The sequence below is a fragment of the Mus caroli genome, unplaced genomic scaffold (genome assembly GCF_978045245.1).
Source record: "Mus caroli unplaced genomic scaffold, Mus_caroli_1 scaffold_2, whole genome shotgun sequence".
NCBI lineage: Eukaryota > Metazoa > Chordata > Mammalia > Rodentia > Muridae > Mus > Mus caroli.
Window position 1 is genome coordinate 124,246,907 of NW_028227257.1, and position 19,915 is coordinate 124,266,821.

A 19,915-nucleotide genomic window follows, 5' to 3' on the forward strand; every position below is an offset into this window, starting at 1 on the left:
GTTGAGTCTCTCCTTCTACCATGTGGATTCTGGACACAGAGTTCAGGTCACCATACGAGGTGGAAAAGCACCTTTCCAATCTTGCCGACCATTACTTTTATTTTGATGGAGTTGAGCTATGTATCTTTTGCTTGAATACGACAGAAGTTTATTTTCTAGCCCTTGTCAATTATTTTCTAGCATTACCATCATCCTTGTATTGATCATCCTCTCACTTGGGAGCCCTGTCTTGTGTTATGATGGAACAGCCAACCCTCCAAAACTCTCAGCTCTGCCTTCAGTCTGAGCTGGTAACCCTCAAAATTCAGATGCCCTCAAAGAACTAAAAATAAAGTCACCCACTATTTTGCAGCTAAATCTGATAGGTTTTGTGTACTAGAGCATCACTTTAGGTTAACAAAGTGCCGCCGTGGTAATGAAAATACATGCAAAACTGCACATGCAGTCTTTTTCCCCCCTTAAATATGTGCCCATTAAAAATAACTATATGATAATTAATGAGGAAGGAAGGTAGTGTCTGTGGATGGTTTGTCAATATTGTAGTTGGGTCATTCATCTGTGGAGCAGTGATATTCACCTACTCCCTCCTCTAGTGTGGAAATGTAGAATTAATATTTCACTTCTTATTTTAGACACTTTCTCAAGCATTGTTTTAAACAGGCATACAGGGACCACTTCCAAGATAAAGAGAGCCCCCATTCTTTGATGATGACTTCCTAATGAAGGGAATCTTCTTTCCAAATGGAATTCTGTGAGACGACTTTCCCTTGAAATTAATACCTGTAAGTATGTGGGGAGAAGAAGCTAATGAATGTTAAATTAAGTTGCAACATATTTAGAAAAATGTGCAGTGTTTATGTGACATGAGTTTACTTTAAAACACTCCTTGTTGACCTTTACAAAAATAATATGAGAGCAATTTGAGATATTTACAATGGGTAGACGTAATTCTGAGACCTAATACCCAAATCACTATTTGCGAAATGTTCTGATTCTTTGATCCACATTTCCATAGATTTTTTTTTTGGCAGAGATATGCAATAAGGAAAGTTTAACAAGAAAATGACTTGCTTCAGGACACAAGGTATCTGCATGCCATAGAAGGAAGGAAGCAGATGGATTAAGTTACTGGAAAATTAGATCATTTTATCACATGACACAAAATATTCATACTACCAGCCCTATCTTCAGAAGTGCTGAAAACACATAAGCACCAAGATGCTATACCATCTCAGTGGAAAGATGCACTTACACCATTTGATATTTTTCATTGAAAATATTCTTTTAAAAATTAATTCTATCCACTGATGAAGATTGTCTGAGTTACTGCCTCCTCTGTGTGCCTGCTCAGGTCTTATATATTTATAAGTTGGTAGAGAAAAATTTTAAGTTAAAGCTGTAAAATAAGCATAGTTGGAGAGCTAACATGAGGACTTTTACTTCATTTACATTCATTACATATTATGAGTGTAATTACCTTCCTCAAATAATACTGGTGTGAAGGAAAGATCCTGAAGGAGGCGTACTTCGGTGATGATTTTATTGATTGTGACTGATGGATGGCATCAACATTTCATAGTGAAGAATCATGGTTTTGTTACATCAGGAAAATTAAATTGGGAGAGTTATTTTCTTTCCCAGTGATAGTGGCAGTTAGAATATTTCACCTGTAATGAGATGTGTGCGTTATGTGCCATCGTGAACCACGGCTCAGCCATTAAATATATGTAAATGAAGAGAAACACAAGAGAGCCCGGGCATAATAACGTGCAGAACAGAGAAATGGATCCTGGAAAGTGATTAATTTATTTGATGATGCCTCAAGTGAGGAATTTTAGGTCACAAATGAAGTGACAGAATGACAAATTACCATTTTAAAGAATTTACTGGGCATCATTACTGAACAATTGTCAGGTAGTTTATGGTGGCTGAGAAGACGGTATAAATATAGATCTTTTCCTTATCTGAGCTGAATTATTAATCACCTTTTTAAAAATCTTCGTGAGTGATGGTTGGCTGTCTGATTGGAAATAATGTGTTCTACAATTTTAACTAAATTCTAATATGATATGTAACAGGAATCTTTACAATTAAAGTCTCAGTGGAGAGTGGTGGGAGGTTTACAGTCAATTGCGGTTTTAATGTGATAGAAGGAGATGAAGCCACCAGCATATTTCAATAGATTTCCTTAGGTATATCATCCCTGCTGTGATACTATTCAAATGTTTACAGTTTATTTTCATTTGAAAAATGACATTCAGATACTTAAATTGTTTTCCTTGGTTTATTAGTTAATGAAAATGAAATTCTGGTAATTGCTATAGTTTTGCAGCCTGCCACATTATTTAAAGTGAAGTGACTGGCTTTGTCAGCTGCACTGTAAATGTCATCTTCCCGTGTTTTGTCCAATTTTTGTTTGTTTTATCTATGTCATGTCCCTTCTCTGTCTATAAGCCACTGTACCTAATACCAGGAACAAACAATGTGTGGAAGAATTTAAAATAAAAACATTTTCACATTTCTTTTATGTTTCCCTAATTAAACTTACTTTGTAAATATCATTAACAGAAAAAAAAATAAAAATAAAACTCTTCAACATTAGATAGAAATAAGTAAGCATATTTAAAATGTCTGAGTCAGAATTCTTAAACCAGTTTCTATTCTACATCTCCTCATATGTGCTCAACAGAAGGTCCACATATATTTGTAGCTATGATGTTATTTATATTAGGTAAGAATTAGAGATTTTTTTAAACTAATATTTGCTAGATGTTTAACAGGGTATAAATTTCTGTGGAACTAATTTTAACAAGTTGTCTCTAAAACAAATAAGTGGTACTTCCTGTGTAGTATTTAACAATATCTGTCCTATAAGGCACATCAGTCACTCAGGAGAAAAGCTAAGGGCTTTATCTCTTTTCCCTCACTATGAGCGTCTTCTCATTTTGCTCTTGATCTACTCTGAGAGCACGTGGAAAATTTAAAAATATTCCATGTTACTCATGACATCTTACATTGCTGAGTTCACAAGAAATTTAAATTTTGAATGTTTCATGCTACATTTTAGCTCGTTTTTGCTTTTACTTTTCCTGTTCTGAGAGAGAGACACTTCTCCCCCACCCTAAATCCTTCTATTATTTTCAAAGAAGAAAACATTATCCTCTACTTTTAATTTCATGATCCAATCTCCATTCTGCACATGGACTTTCGGGATACTTTAGCGGATGGCAGCACTGATGCAGGATAATACATTCCCTTTTTCTCCATGGTGCCTAGGTTTCCTCTGACAGCCATAGGTCACATAAAAGGGTAGTCCATGCCAATGTCTCTCCAGTAGATATGATCTTACTTTTCAGCCACGTTTTTTTTCCTGTTCTTGTTTGCCACAGAAAACACAAAAATGTATATAAATGAGTAAGTATGTGCCATAGAGAAATTTCACATCTCCCATGATGTACCACAGTGGAGTAGGACCGTTAACAAAGCATAGATCGCAGTGATTGTAAGTGTATTTCGAAGCAGGCAGTGGCTGCTTTTTGTGAACAGAGCCCCACTGCACACTTTAAATACCTTCCATCTCCTACCAGCTTTAATCTGCTGTCAGAGAGAGTTAAACAAAAAAGGAGAAATAAGGTATATTTGACTCTAAACAGATTAAAAGGAAAAAAAATCAAGAGAACTGATTCCTAAGAAGAATAGTAAAGAACTGGTTTAAATTAGTTTAAGGCCACAGGAAGGGAGGTTTGGTGCAACTAAAGACAGTGAGCAGTGGGAATGAGAAATAAGCGGGTGGGCCTGTCCATTATAAATAACATCAACATATATACAATGTATTCCAAGTGGATACAGGAAAACAATTTATGACCTATACTGTCCAGGATAAGTCAAAGCATGGTGATATCCCATCTCCTTTATTTAGAAAATTTCCTCCAGCCCATGCAGGACTTTGTGGTTGCTTCGGAAATCATTCTTGCCTCTGCTCTTGGAGTGGGCATAAGACCCAGACAGGGAAAACTGATGTGGGGCTAAACCTCTGCTAAATAGAAATCTTTTCTTAGGGTTTTAATAGGTGTACTGGGAAGAAGAATGTATTCCTTTGAGGTTGTAATGCTAAGGTGATGGAAATGTGGAATTTCTACCATTCTTCTTGTCCTTAACATCTACAAGATACCCATAGACCTAGAGTGTAAGACCACTGCACAAGGACATAGAGTAGTACATGGGAGAGGGGAAGCAACTGACATAACATAGGAACAGGACAGTGTTATAAAGTAAATGAGAAAGTAATGCAAAATCAAAAGTATGTAAGGAATGACATCATGAACTCCATGAGACCAGCACTCTAATACACTGCCTTAAAAAGTCTTGTATTCTCTAGTTGAGCCTCCTAGCAATGGGAGGATATGGAGCCTGAACAAGTCACTTCATGTAACCAGGCAGGACTCCCAATGGAGGGATGAGAACAGCAACCCATCCCCAAAACCTTGGACCCAAAATGTGTCCTGCCTATAAGACGTGCAGGAACAAAGATAGAGCATAGACAGAGGAATGGCCAACCAATGACTGATCCAAATTGAGACTCATCCCATGGGCAAGGACCAATCAATGATACTCTGTTATGCTTACAGACAGAACCTTAGCATGACTGTCCTCTGGAAGGTTCTACTCAGCAGCTAATGTAAAGAGATGCAAAGACCTAGAGTCAAAAATTAGATGGAGTTTGGTAAGCCTTGAAGAAGAACTGGAGGAAAGATTGAGGGGCCAATCCACAGGAAGACTAACAGAGTCAATTAACCTGAACCCTTGGAGTCTCCCAGAGACCGACCCACCAACCAAAGAGCATACAGGTCATGGACCTACCTCATCCCCCACATGTGCACATATCGAACAGATGTGCAGCTTGGTCTTCATGCAGGTGCCCCAATAACTGACGTGGAGTCTGTTCCCAAATCTGTTCCCTCTTTTTGATCCTTGTATGGCCTCAGTGGGAGAGAATGTGTCTAGTCCTGCAGTGACTTGATGTGCCCTGGACCAGTGGTATCAAGGAGTGGGGTGTGGGTAAGGGACGTTTGATACCTAGGGGCCTCCCTTTTCTTGGAAAAGGGGAGGGCATAGAGGGTAGAGGATCTGTATGAGGGGTATTGGGAGGAGAGGGCAGCTGGTATTGGGATGTAAAACGAATAAATAATAAAAAAAATTCAGGGACAAAGATGGAACAGAAACCGAAGGAATGGTCAGTCAGTAACTGGTATAACTTGAGACTCATCTCATGGACAAGCACCTATCCCTGACACTATTAATGATACTCTGTTACGCTTGCAGACAGGAGCCTAGCATAACTGTCCTGAGAGGATCCACCCAGCAAGTGACTGAAATGGGTTCAGAAACTCACAAACATTGGACAGAGCTAGGGGAGTCTTGTGGAAGAGTTGGGGAAAGGACTGAGTACTCTGAAGGGGATGGGGACTCTCCGAGAAGATCAGCAGAATCAACTAACCTGGACCCTTGGAGGCTCTCAGAGGCTGAACCACCAACCAAAGTGCATACACGGGCTGGATGTAACACACCCCCTGCATATATATAGCAGATGTGCAGCCCAGTTTTCATGTGGGTTCTGCAATAATTGAAGCAGAGGCTGTTCCTAAAGCTGTTACATGTCTTTGGATTCCACTCTCCTAACTGGGTTGCCTTGTCAGGCTTCGCTAAGAGAGGATGAACCTAACCCAATAGAGACTTAATGTGCCAGGGCAGGGGTGTGTGGGGTATTAAGAGTGGCTCTCTAACCTCTCCGAGGAGAAGGGAAAAGGGATGCAAGGAAGACCTGTGTGTGGCTGGGTACTGGAAGAAGAGAGGACAGCGAATTGGACATAGAGTGAATAAATAAACAAATAAATTTATTAAAAAAGAAATCTTTTCTTTTTTTAATTTTTAATATTTTTTATTACGTATTTTCCTCAATTACATTTCCAATGCTATCCCAAAAGTCCCCCATACCCCCCCCCCACTACCCAACCCACCCATTCCCATTCTTTGGCCCTGGCGTTCCCCTGTACGGGGGCATATAAAGTTTGCAAGTCCAATGGGCCTCTCTTTCCAGTGATGGCCAACTAGGCCATCTTTCAATACATATGCAGCTAGAGACAAGAGCTCCAGGGTACTGGTTAGTTCATCATGTTGTTCCCCCTATAGGGTTGCAAATCCCTTTAACTCCTTGGGTACTTTCTCTAGCTTCTCCATTGGGAGCCCTGTGATCCATCCAATAGCTGACTGTGAGCATCCACTTCTGTGTTTGCTAGGCCCCGGCATAGTCTCACAAGAGACAGCTATATCTGGGTCCTTTCAGCAAAATCTTGCTATTGTATGCAATGGTGTCAGCGTTTGGAAGCTGATTATGGGATGGATCCCTGGATATGGCAGTCTCTAGATGGTCCATCCTTTCATCACAGCTCCAAACTTTGTCTATGTAACTCCTTCCATAAGTGTTTTGTTCCCAATTCTAAGAAGGGGCATAGTGTCCACACTTTGGTCTTCATTCTTCTTGAGTTTCATGTGTTTAGCAAATTGTATCTTATATCTTGGGTATCCTAAGTTATAGTCTAATATCCACTTATCAGTGAATACACATTGTGTGAGTTCCTTTGTGATTGTGTTACCTCACTCAAGATGATGCCCTCCAGGTCCATCCATTTGGCTATGAATTTCATAAATTCATTCTTTTTAATAGCTGAGTAGTACTCCATTGTGTAAATGTACCATAATTTCTGTACCCATTCCTCTGTTGAGGGGCATATGGGTTCTTTCCAGCTTCTGGCTATTATAAATAAGGCTGCTATGAACATAGTGGAGCATGTGTCCTTCTTACCAGTTGGGACATCTTCTGGATATATGCCTAGGAGAGGTATTGCTGGATCCTCCTGTAGTACTATGTCAAATTTTCTGAGGAACCGCCAGATTGATTTCCAGAGTGGTTGTACAAGCTTGCAATCCCACCAACAATGGAGGAGTATTTCTCTTTCTCCACATCCTCGCCAGCATCTTTGTCACCTGAATTTTTGATCTTAGCCATTCTGACTGGTGTGAGGTGGAATCTCAGGGTTGTTTTGATTTGCATTTCCCTGATGATTAAGGATGTTGAACATTTTTTCAGGTGCTTCTCTGCCATTCGGTATTCCTCAGGTGAGAATTCTTTGTTCAGTTCTGAGCCCCATTTTTTAACGGGGTTATTTGATTTTCTGGAGTCCACCTTCTTGAGTTCTTTATATATATATTGGATATTAGTCCCTTATCTGATTTAGGATAGGTAAAGATCCTTTCCCAATCTGTTGGTGTTTTTTTTGTCTTATTGATGGTGTCTTTTGCCTTGCAGAAGCTTTGCAGTTTCATGAGGTCCCACTTGTCAATTCTCAATCTTACAGCACAAGCCATTGCTGTTCTATTCAAGAATTTTTCCCCTGTGCCCATATCTTCAAGGCTTTTCCCCACTTTCTCCTCTATAAGTTTCAGTGTCTCTGGTTTTATGTGAAGTTCCTTGATCCACTTAGACTTGACCTTAGTACAAGGAGATAGGAATGAATCGATTCGCATTTTTCTACATGATAACAACCAGTTGTGCCAGCACCATTTGTTGAAAATGCTGTCTTTCTTCCACTGGATGGTTTTAGCTCCCTTGTCGAAGATCAAGTGACCATAGGTGTGTGGGTTCATTTCTGGGTCTTCAATTCTATTCCGTTGGTCTACTTGTCTGTCACTATACCAGTACCATGCAGTTTTTATCACAATTGCTCTGTAGTAAAGCTCTAGGTCCGGCATGGTGATTTCTCCAGAGGTTCTTTTATCCTTGAGAAGAGTTTTTGCTATCCTAGGTTTTTTGTTGTTCCAGATGAATTTGCAGATTGCACTTTCAATTCGTTGAAGAATTGAGTTGGAATTTTGATGGGGATTGCATTGAATCTGTAGATTGCTTTTGGCAAGATAGCCATTTTTCAATGTTGATCCTGCCACTCCATGAGCATGGGAGATCTTTCCATCTTCTGAGATCTTCTATAATTTCTTTCTTCAGAGACTTGAAGTTTTTATTATACAGATCTTTCACTTCCTTAGTTAGAGTCACGCCAAGATATTTTATATTATTTGTGACTATTGAGAAGGGTGCTGTTTCCCTAATTTCTTTCTCAGCCGGTTTATTCTTTGTGTAGAGAAAGGCCATTGATTTGTTTGAGTTAATTTTATATCCAGTTACTTCACCAAAGCTGTTTATCAGGTTTAGGAGTTCTCTGGTGGAATTTTTAGGGTCACTTATATATACTATCATATCATCTGCAAAAAGTGATATTTTGACTTCATCTTTTCCGATTTGTATCCCTTTGATCTCATTTTGTTTTCGAATTGCTCTGGCTAGGACTTCAAGTACAATGTTGAATAGGTATGGAGAAAGTGGACAGCCTTGTCTAGTCCCTGATTTTAGAGGGATTGCTTCAAGCTTCTCACCATTTACTTTGATGTTAGCTACTGGTTTGCTGTAGATTGCTTTTATCATGTTTAGGTATGGGCCTTGAATTCCTGATCTTTCCAAGACTTTTATCCTGAATGGGTGTTGGGTCTTGACAAATGCTTTTTCCGCATCTAACGAGATGATCATGTGGTTTTTGTGTTTGAGTTTGTTTATATACTGGATTACGTTGATGGATTTCCATATATTGAACCATCCCTGCATCCCGGGGATGAAACCTACTTTGTCAGGATGGATGATTGTTTTGATGTGTTCTTGGATTCGGTTAGCAAGAACTTTATTGAGGATTTTTGCATCAATATTTATAAGGGATATTGGTCTGAAGTTTTCTATCTTTGTTGGGTCTTTTTGTGATTTAGGTATCAGAGTAATTGTGGCTTCATAGAATGAGTTGGGTAGAGTACCTTCTGTTTCTATTTTGTGGAATAGTTTGTGAAGAACTGGGATTAGATCTTCTTTGAAGGTCTGATAGAACTCTGCACTAAACCCATCTGGTCCTGGGCTTTTTTTGGTTGGGAAACTATTAATGACTGCTTCTATTTCTTTGGGGGATATAGGGCTGTTTCGATCATTAACCTGATCTTGATTCAACTTTGGTACCTGGTATCTGTCTAGAAACTTCTCCATTTCATCCAGGTTCTCCAGGTTTGTTGAGTATAGCCTTTTGTAGAAAGATCTGTTGGTGTTTTGGATGTCTTCAGGATCTGTTGTTATGTCTCCTTTTTCATTTCTGATTTTGTTAATTAGAATGCTTTCCCTGTGCCCTCAAGTGAGTTTGGCTAAGGGTTTATCTATCTATTGATTTTCTCAAAGAACCAGCTCCTTGATTGGTTGATTCTTTGAATAGTTCTTGTTTCCACTTGGTTGATTTCGCCCCTGAGTTTGATTATTTCCTGCTGTCTACTCCTCTTGGGTGAATTTGCTTCCTTTTGTTCTAGTGCTTTTAGGTGTGTTGTCAAGCTGCTAATGTGTGCTCTCTCTAGTTTCTTTTTGGAGGCACTCAGAGCTATGAGTTTTCCTCTTAGAAATGCTTTCATTGCATCCCATAAGTTTGGGTATGTTGTGCTTCATTTTCATTGAACTCTAAAAGTCCTTAATTCCTTTCTTTATTCCTTCCTTGACCAAGGTATCATTGAGAAGAGTGTTGTTCAGTTTCCACGTGAATGTTGGCTTTCTATTGTTTATTTTGTTATTGAAGATCAGCCTTAGTCCATGGTGATCTGATAGGATGCATGGGACTATTTCAATATTTTTCTATCTGTTGAGGCCTGTTTTGTGACCAATTATGTGGTCAGTTTTGGAGAAGGTACCATGAGGTGCTGAGAAGTAGTTATATCCTTTTGTTTTAGGATAGAATGTTCTCTAGATATCTGCCAGATCCATTTGATTCATAACTTCTGTTAGTTTCACTCTGTCCCTGTTTAGTTTCTGTTTCCATGATCTGTCCATTGGTGAAAGTGGTGTGTTGAAGTCTCCCACTATTATTGTGTGAGATGCAATGTGTGCTTTGAGCTTTACTAAAGTTTCCTTAATGAATGTGGCTGCCTTTGTATTTGGAGCATAGATATTCAGAATTGATAGTTCCTCTTGGAGAATTTTACCTTTGATGAATATGAAGTGCCCCTCCCTGTCTTTTTTGATGACCTTGGGTTGGAAGTCAATCTTATCAGATATTAGAATGGCTACTCCAGCTTGTTTCTTCATAGAATTTGCTTGGAAAATTGTTTTCCAGCCTTTCATTCTGAGGTAGTGTCTATCTTTTTCTCTGAGATGAGTTTCCTGTAAGCAGCAAAATGTTGGGTCTTGTTTGTGTAGCCAGTTTGTTAGTCTATATCTTTTTATTGGGGAGTTGAGTCCATTGATATTAAGAGATATTAAGGAAAAGTAATTGTTGCTTCCTGTTATTTTTGTTGTTAAAGTTGGCATTCTGTTCTTGTGGCTGTCTTCTTTAGGTTTGTTGAGGGATTACCTTCTTGTTTTTTCTAGGGCGTGGTTCCCGTCCTTGTATTGGTTTTTTTTTCTGTTATTATCCTTTGAAGGGCTGGATTTGTGGAAAGATTATGTGTGAATTTGGTTTTGTCGTGGAATACTTTGGTTTCTCCATCTATGTTAATTGAGAGTTTGGCTGGGTATAGTAGCCTGGGCTGGAATTTATGTTCTTTTAGTGTCTGTATAACATCTGTCCAGGATCTTCTGGCTTTCATAGTCTCTGGTGAAAAATCTGGTGTAATTCTGATAGGCTTGCCTTTATATGTTATTTGGCCTTTTTCTCTTACTGCTTTTAGTATTCTATCTTTATTTAGTGCATTTGTTGTTCTGATTATTATGTGTCGGGAGGTATTTCTTTTCTGGTCCAGTCTATTTGGAGTTCTGTAGGCTTCTTGTAAGTTCATGGGCATCTCTTTCTTTAGATTTGGGAAGTTTTCTTCTATAATTTTGTTGAAGATGTTTGCTGGTCCTTTGAGTTGAAAATCTTCATTCTCATCCACTCCTATTATCCGTAGGTTTGGTCTTCTCATTGTGTCCTGGTTTTCCTGGATGTTTTGAGTTAGGATCTTTTTGCATTTTCCATTTTCCTTGATTGTTGTGCTTATGTTCTCTATGGAATCTTCTGCACCTGAGATTCTCTCTTCCATCTCTTGTATTCTGTTGCTGATGCTCGCATCTATGGTTCTAGATTTCTTTCCTAGAGTTTCTATCTCCAGTGTTGCCTCATTTTAGGTTTTCTTTATTGTGTCTACTTCCCTTTTTAGGTCTAGTATGGTTTTGTTCATTTCCATCACCTGTTTAGATGTGTTTTCCTGTTTTTCTTTAAGGACTTCTACCTGTTTGGTTATCTTTTCCTGTTTTTCTTTAAGGACTTCTACCTGTTTGATTGTGTTATCCTGTTTTTCTTTAAGGACTTCTACCTGTTTGATTGTGTTATCCTGTTTTTCTTTAAGGACTTAAACTCTTTAGCAATGTTCTCCTGTAATTCTTTAAGTGATTTATTAAAGACCTTCTTGATATCCTCTACCATCATCATGAGATATGCTTTTAAATCCAGGTCTAGCTTTTCGGGTGTGTTGGGGTGCCCTGGACTGGGCGAAGTGGGAGTGGTGGTTTCTGATGATGGTGAGTGGTCTTGGTTTCTGTTAGTAAGATTCTTATGTTTACCTTTAGCCATCTGGTAATCTCTGGAGTTAGTTGTTATAGTTGTCTCTGTTTAGAATTTGTTCTTCTGGTGATTCTGATTAACGTCTATCAGCAGACCTGGGAGACAGGCTCTCTCCTCTGAGTTTCAGTGGTTAGAGCACTCTCTGCTGGCAAGCTCTCCTCTTACAGGGAAGGTGCACAAATATCTGGTGTTTGGACCTCCTCCTGGCCGAAGAAGAAGGCTCACTACAGGACCTTTCCCAGATGCTGTGTTGCTTTGGCAGGTCACAGAAGCTGTCAGCTTCTGTGGTGCACACTCTCACCTGTGGAGACTAAGTTCCTAAGTTCAATGGAGTCCTGGAACCAAGATGGCGCTCCCTGCTCCTGAGGCAGAGGGCTCTCGTGCAGGGCGGACCACTGTCCTCTTGCTGGGAAGGTGCTTCTTGAGCAAGTGCTTCTTGAAATCACCAATAGTGTTTGGATTTGGTGTCTGCAGATGGGATGGATCCCTAGGAGGGGCCGTCTCTGGATGGCCTTTTCTTCATAGTGTGACCAATACAGATGCAGATACTTGCAGCCAACCACCAGACTGAGCACTGAGACCCCAATGGAGGAGTTATGGGAAGGGACTGAAGGAGCTGAAAAGGTTTGCAACCGCATCAACCAATCAGACCCCACCTCTCTCCAGAGCTCCCAGAGACTAAACTACCACCCCCCCCCAAAAAAAAAACCCAAAAGCAAGCAAACAAACAAACAAACAAAACCAAAAACAACAACAACAATAAAACCACATGGAGGCCCTGAGATCAACCCACATACCTATGGTCACTTGATCTTTGACAAGGGAGCAAAAACCATCCAGTGGAAAAAAGACAGCATTTTCAACAAATGGTGCTGGCACAACTGGCGGTTGTCATGTAGAAGAATACAAATTGATCCATTCCTATCTCCTTGTACCAAGGTCAAATCTAAGTGGATTAAGGAACTCCACATAAAACCAGAGACACTGAAACTTATAGAGGAGAAAGTAGGGAAAAGCCTCAAAGATATGGGTACAGGGGAAAAATTCCTGAATAGAACAGCAAAGGCTTGCGCTGTAAGATTGAGAATCGATAAATGGGACCTCATAAAGTTGCAAAGCTTCTGCAAGGCAAAAGACACTGTCAATAAGACAAAAAGACCACCAACAGATTGGGAAAGGATCTTTACCTATCCTAAATCAGATAGGGGACTAATATCCAATATATATAAGGAACTCAAGAAGGTGGACTCCAGAAAATCAAATAACCCCGTTAAAAAATGGGGCTCAGAACTGAACAAAGAATTCTCACCCGAGGAATACCGAATGGCAGAGAAGCACCTGAAAAAATGTTCAACATCCTTAATCATCAGGGAAATGCAAATCAAAACAACCCTGAGATTCCACCTCACACCAGTCAGAATGGCTAAGATCAAAAATTCAGGTGACAGCAGATGCTGGCGAGGATGTGGAGAAAGAGGAACACTCCTTCATTGTTGGTGGGATTGCAAGCTGGTACAACCACTCTGGAAATCAGTTTGGCGGTTCCTCAGAAAATTGGACATAATACTACCAGAGGATCCAGCAATACCTCTCCTGGGCATATATCCAGAAGATGTTCCAACCGGTAAGAAGGACACATGCTCCACTATGTTCATAGCAGCCTCATTTATAATCGCCAGAAGCTGGAAAGAACCCAGATGCCCCTCAACAGAGGAATGGATACAGAAAATGTGGTACATTTACACAATGGATTACTACTCAGCTATTAAAAGGAATGAATTTATGAAATTCCTAGACAAATGGATGGATCTGGAGGGCATCATTCTTAGTGAGGTAACATATTCACAAAGGAACTCACACAATATGTACTCACTGATAAGTGGATATTAGCCCAAAAACTTAGGATACCCAAGATATAATTTGTTAAACGCATGAAACTGAAGAAGAACGAAGACCAAAGTGTAGACACTGTGCCCCTTCTTGGAATTGGGAACAAAACACCCATGGAAAGAGTTACAGAGATAAAGTTTGGAGCTGTGAAGAAAGGATGGACCATCTAAAGACTGCCATATCCAGGGATCCATCCCATAATCAGCTTCCAAACGCTGACACCATTGTATACACTAGCAAGATTTTGCTGAAAGGATCCAGATATAGCTGTCTCTTGTGAGACAATGCCGGGGCCTAGCAAACACAGAAGTGGATGCTCACAGTCAGCTATTGGATGGATCACAGGGCCCCCAATGGAGGAGCTAGAGAAAGTACCCAAGGAGCTATAGGGAATTGCAACCCCATAGGTGGATCATTATTATGAACTAACCAGTACCCTGGAGCTCTTGTCTCTAGCTGCATTTGTATCAAAAGATGGCCTAGTAGGCCATCACTGGAAAGAGAGGCCCATTGGACTTGCAAACTTTATATGCCCCAGTACAGGGGAATGCCAGGGCCAAGGGGTGGGGGTGGGTGGGTGGGGGACTGGGGGGGGGGAGTGTATTGGGGACTTTTTGGATAGCATTGGAAATGTAAATGAGGAAATTACCTAATTAAAAAATAAATAAATAAATATTAAAAAAAAAGAATTACTTAAAAACTTTCCAATTACGGTAATTGGAACCCCTTTTTAAAAACCTGCCACTTCAGCAGAGACAGGAAGTAAAAGTGACTATACCTACAGAAGATGGCTGACAATGGTATTTTCAGAGCTGAATATTTTTTTCTCATAATGCTTTGTTCAGGGTTTTTTTTTTTTTTAACCTTCAAAAAAGAAAAAAAAAAAAAAACCACATGGAGGGACCCCTGACTTCCGCTGCATATGTAGTAAAGGATTGCCCCTTATCTGGCATCTATGGGAGGGAAAGCCCGTGGTCCTGTGAAGACTCAATGCCCCAGCATAGGGGAATGCTAGGGTGGTGATACTGAAGTGGGTGGGTAGGTGGGGGGGTTCCCTCATAGAAGCTGGGGGGAATGGGATAGGAGATTTGTGGAGGGGAAACCAGGAAGGAGAATAACATTTGAAATGTAAATAAATAAAATAACCAATTTTTTTTATAGTTAAATATTTAAGCCACTAAAAAAAATGTTCTCAGGTGCTAAAGCTCTGTACTACCTGAGCTATTTCTCCAATACTTTTCATATAAAATTTCAAGCACACAGATGGTAGGCATCCATACACCTGCTGCTTTTGATCTTTTACCTGACCATATATATAGTCCCCGTATTCATCAATTTGTCTTACAGTCATACATTTCCAAGTGAACTACAGACTACAATCCATGTTTGCTAGATTCTACAGTATGCTCACCAATTTTCAGTGGTTATATATTTTTCTATAAAGGTAAACTCTGCATGAAGATATGTTTGTTGAGCTTTTATGAGTGTATAAAAACATTTATGTGGTCCAGAATTATGTTCATTTGTTTATAGGCCTGATAATTTGTATATGAAGTATCTTCCAGAAAACTCATATTTTGAAAGCTTGATTCCAGTGTCCAGTGTGAGGATCTGGGGAAGTGATTAAGCCCTGGGACCTTCAACTTCAACCTGAGTTAATCCATTGATAAAACTAGATTTTGATACACTACCAGGAATTGGTAAGGCTTTAGAAGTCAGGAACCAGTCAGAGAGATAGATAACTATGGATGCGCCTTGGATAGGTAAACTTTGTTTCCTGCCATTCTCAGTTGCTTCACTCCCTGTTTGCTATGATCACCTTTGCTGTGTTATGTGTCATCATGGTATTTGGCTGCACTGAGACCTAAAGAGACATCCCTGATCATTGACAAAGGCCTTTGAGGTGTTGAGTATAAAAAAATTCTGCCTTTTAAGTTTTATGCCAGGTATCATAACAAGAGAAGGCCATTCAATACAATACCATTATCATCATTATATTTCAATTGGAAAATTCCTTCATACCCTCTCCTGTCAACATTCTTCTATCTTCTAGAAAGGAAAACATGAATGATGGTTTAGGAGTTTGATTTTTTTTTCTGAGGGAATCTTTTGCAGCCAAGGCCTGCCTCAAGCTCACTGTGTAGGTCAGGATGAGTTTGAAGTTCCTAATTTTCCTATCTCTACCTCTGGTGTGTTCCTGTATTTCATGTCTAGTTATAGATGTTGTGTTGGACAGCAAACATGAGGCATTGCAAACATTAGAGAAATACTGGTGAACCTCATTTCTATCCGCACCTTGCTTACCTACTCATCTCCTGAGTGTAGTCTTTTTTTAGTTTTTGGCTATTTTGAACAAAGCATTGAAAAACCAAAGGAACTTAAAATTACATTAAAACATCCCTTGTAAATACTCAACTGTTTTGCTTTTGAAATTTTCATCAATTGAAATGAAATTGAGTGGCATCTGATTTATCAAATTAAAATGTCCTGACTTCTGGTGTGAATTTTCTCACTCTGGTTCCTGGTTTTTCTTGTGTTTTCTTTATGCAATCCATCCTTAGAGAGCACTGCTAACTCCCGTGACTCAGACATTCATCTCTAAGCCAATCATATTGATGTTTTATCTCTATCTCTGGCCTGCACTTTCCCCTAATATCCATCTGTCTATGATATAGTATACTTGTTCAGAATTCTGATATCTCAGTGTAATATAATATCTAATTTTGAAGTATTGCTCTTTCAAATACTCTATTTCATCCCTAAGATATTTTGGAAGTACTGTATTTTTGATATAAGGTCCTACTATGTGGTCTAGGATTGCCTTAGACTCAAATTTTTCCTGTTTCTGCCCCACAATGTATAGATGATAGGAACATACCACATTGTTCTGTTTTCCCCATAATCCTCAATCTCTGCTAGAATTGTGTATTTCCAATTCTTCTAAAGAATACACACATACACACACACACACACACACCAAGACATATATTTTCTCTCTCTCTCTCTCTCTCTCTCTCTCTCTCTCTCTCTCTCTCTCTCTCTCTCTCTCTCACACACACACACACACACACACACACACCCCAAGACACATACTCTATCTGTCTCTCTCTCTGTGTTTCTCTTTCTGTTTCTCTGTCTGTCTCTCTGTCTGTCTCTGTCTCTGTCTGTCTGTCTGTCTGTCTGTCTGTCTGTCTGTCTCTCTCTCTCTCTCTCTCACACACACACACACACACACACACACACATGTATAGCAGATACAGTACTGACACCAATTAAAAAAAGAAACACAAACAGGAAAATCATAGGGCAAATCACCTGTGGCCATAGGCAGAATAGATCAGAGTACCAACACATGAAATTCATCAGTATGAAATGCATAAACCATGCAGCCTTTCTTTCAGAAGTTAGACTGATTTAACATTAAAAAAGCCACCAACTTGATTTTCCATTTTCATAATTCCACGGAATAAATGGGATCTAATTATAAAATTATTCAAAGTATCTCAGTAATGCAAATATCAATTTATAATAAACAAAACAGAAACCAACTATTATAACACACTAAGAATATGTGGGAAATTTTAAAAGTTAAATTACTTCTTTAATACCTACATTAAACCACACTGTATACATATATTTAAAGACAATGTAAGTTTTGGGTATGTGTGTGTATGGTATATGTTTGTACAAATTCATGTATGTATTGTATGTGCATGTGTGTGAAAGCTACAAGTCAGTGTTAGGTGTCCTACTCAACTACAGACAACTTTTGTTTCATCTATTGTTTGAGACATGGTCTTTCACTGATTTGGCTGGATTGGCTGGCCAGGTAGGTCCCAGGAATCATGCTGTTTCAAATTCTTGAATGCTGAGGTTAAAACCACATGTTGCCATGCACCTTGCATTTCATACCATTTGTGGGGATCTAAACTCTGGTCCTAATGCTTGTGCAGCACTGCATCGTTGACTGAGCCATGTGATGTTTTAATATATGTGAAATTATGTAAAAATTAAAACAGATTAATCACATCTATCTTTCCAGTCCTTATTAATTCATAAGAAAAATAGTAAAAAATCAAGTTCCTTAGATTTTTGAAATGAACATGATCATTATTTGAATTTGCCTTACTATGAAATAGCACACCAAGATTTCTTACTCTCACCAAAATCATAATTCCAAATTAGGTATTCTTTCCCCACACCTTCTCCTTCTCACCCTCCCCATGTGGGTGCTCAGCACAGGATATACCAAACTCACTTGAGAACAGCACCAAGATAAGAGGGGGAGGGAGAGAGAGAGAGAGAGAGAGAGAGAGAGAGAGAGAGAGAGAGAGAGAGAGAGAGAGAGAGAGAGAGAGAGAGAGAGAGAGAGAGAGAATATGAATATGGGGTGGTAGTTGGTAGGGTCATATGTATAGAAGTTTTCCCAGGACTGTTTTTCATTTGAAGAGAGAACAAGGTAGACACAGATGAATACAGAATGAACCAGAGATATGAGAAGGAGCCAAAGATTAGAATATACTGCCACAGTTAGTGTGAGGCCAAGCAGAGCAATTCAGTTAGCAGCCAAGAGAAGCTGGACTGAACCAGCCATCTTGGAAGACCTGATTATACCAGAGGCTAGAAGCTTCCAGGCCTAAGCCTAAGGATAGTTACAACAAAGAAAGAAACACTCTGGGCTCAGCCTAATCTATTTACTTGCACAACTTGGGTACAGCTCTCCTCTTCTCTCTCCATCTGAGAAAATAAAAGTGACATTTACAATCCCTACATCAGAAATCATCAATTATCAGTATTTCAACAAGGATTGTTATGTGCTGTGTGCCCCTCACCACTTGCAAGCTCAGTCTTCTATAGTCTCAGGGTAGACAACAGAAGCTCCTAAGATACCAGGTTTACAGTGGCTGCTTCATGACTCAATGCTTGCATTCCACAACTTCTTTCCCTGTCTCCTTATAGTATTTCCACTCCCTTCTACTGTTCCTGAAGCTTTTGTGTGGTGGTAAAAATACCCTCTTTCAAGATGCACATTCATTTGTCACTTACTTTCGTAGCCTTGTGCAGACCTAAGTCAGGTTTCAGCATCATTCAACAGAAAGAGAATTTTTTTGGATTCTGAATGAGAATTTAACTAGCAGTTCAAATATAAATATAAATTATAAATGAGAATTTAACTAGCAGTTCAAATATAAATATTTTGAATCTAGTTTAGTACCATGTCAGTTTATCTAAACAAAAGTAGTGAATTGAGTTCCCTCACTGGAACCTATAACCCTCTCAGACATTTTTGGCTATTGTTCTGTGTCGTTGTTGCTGTTTTTACTGGAGTACTTTAGTACCAGGCTTACATTCCCTTCCATTGAGTCAGTTTCGAACCCAATCTTAGAGCATTTGACTGTCTCATAACCCTCATGCAATTATGGAATCAATTAGCACAGCTTGCCTGATAGCTTGGATTATACACCCTCTTCCAACTCTCATTGACAACTGCCTCTACTTGCCCTCACACATACACCATAAAAGTAAGTAAAAAGTAAATCTTTAAAAATATCTCTATAAATACATGAGCTAAGATAAAATTATAGACAAAATTATCAGTAGCTTGATGGCATAACTATAAACAAATCAAGTATACATCCTCACTATAATTATGGTAGCCATTAATATAACTCTGAGTAAGAATTTTCAGAGTTGAAGGTATACATATATGTGAACAGGCTAAAAGCATTAAAAAGAATATAGTCCTACTCACAGTGAAATTATGTTTTCTTTTCCTCAATTATGAGAGAAAAGAGAAGCTGCTAATATATAGAACAGGCAGTCTACTAAGCAAAACTGAGTACTCAGGTAGATGTTGAAGTAATGTAGCAGTACTAGGCTAGCATAAATATAGGGAGTAGCAACTAGTCCTTAAATTATACTTTATCCCTCTGATGAGTCTTAGGGAAAAAAAATCTTTCAACATATCTTACAGTGACATCAAATTTTAAAATAATCAAGATATTAGAAAATATTTAATAAATATTTTTAGAATCTTATCACTTAAAATAATGTTTCTATTCTCAAGTAACATTAGTTTGATTGGCTATATTGTGAAAATGATTGCAAGATATTAAGCAACAGTTAGAGAAAGGCTATGTAGTAGATTAGATATAAAATGCATCCCAGAGTCTTATGTGATGAAACCTTGGCTCTAAAATAGCAATTCAAAGATGTGGGTCTGGGATGTTAGTACTGGGTCATCTAGTCTCTGATCTCTTCAATGGAATAATACCCCATTAAGTTTCAGTATTGATGTGATTGGCAAACCATGGCAAGGAAGGAGGTGAAATCTAGCTAAAGAGAATGGGATTATAGAT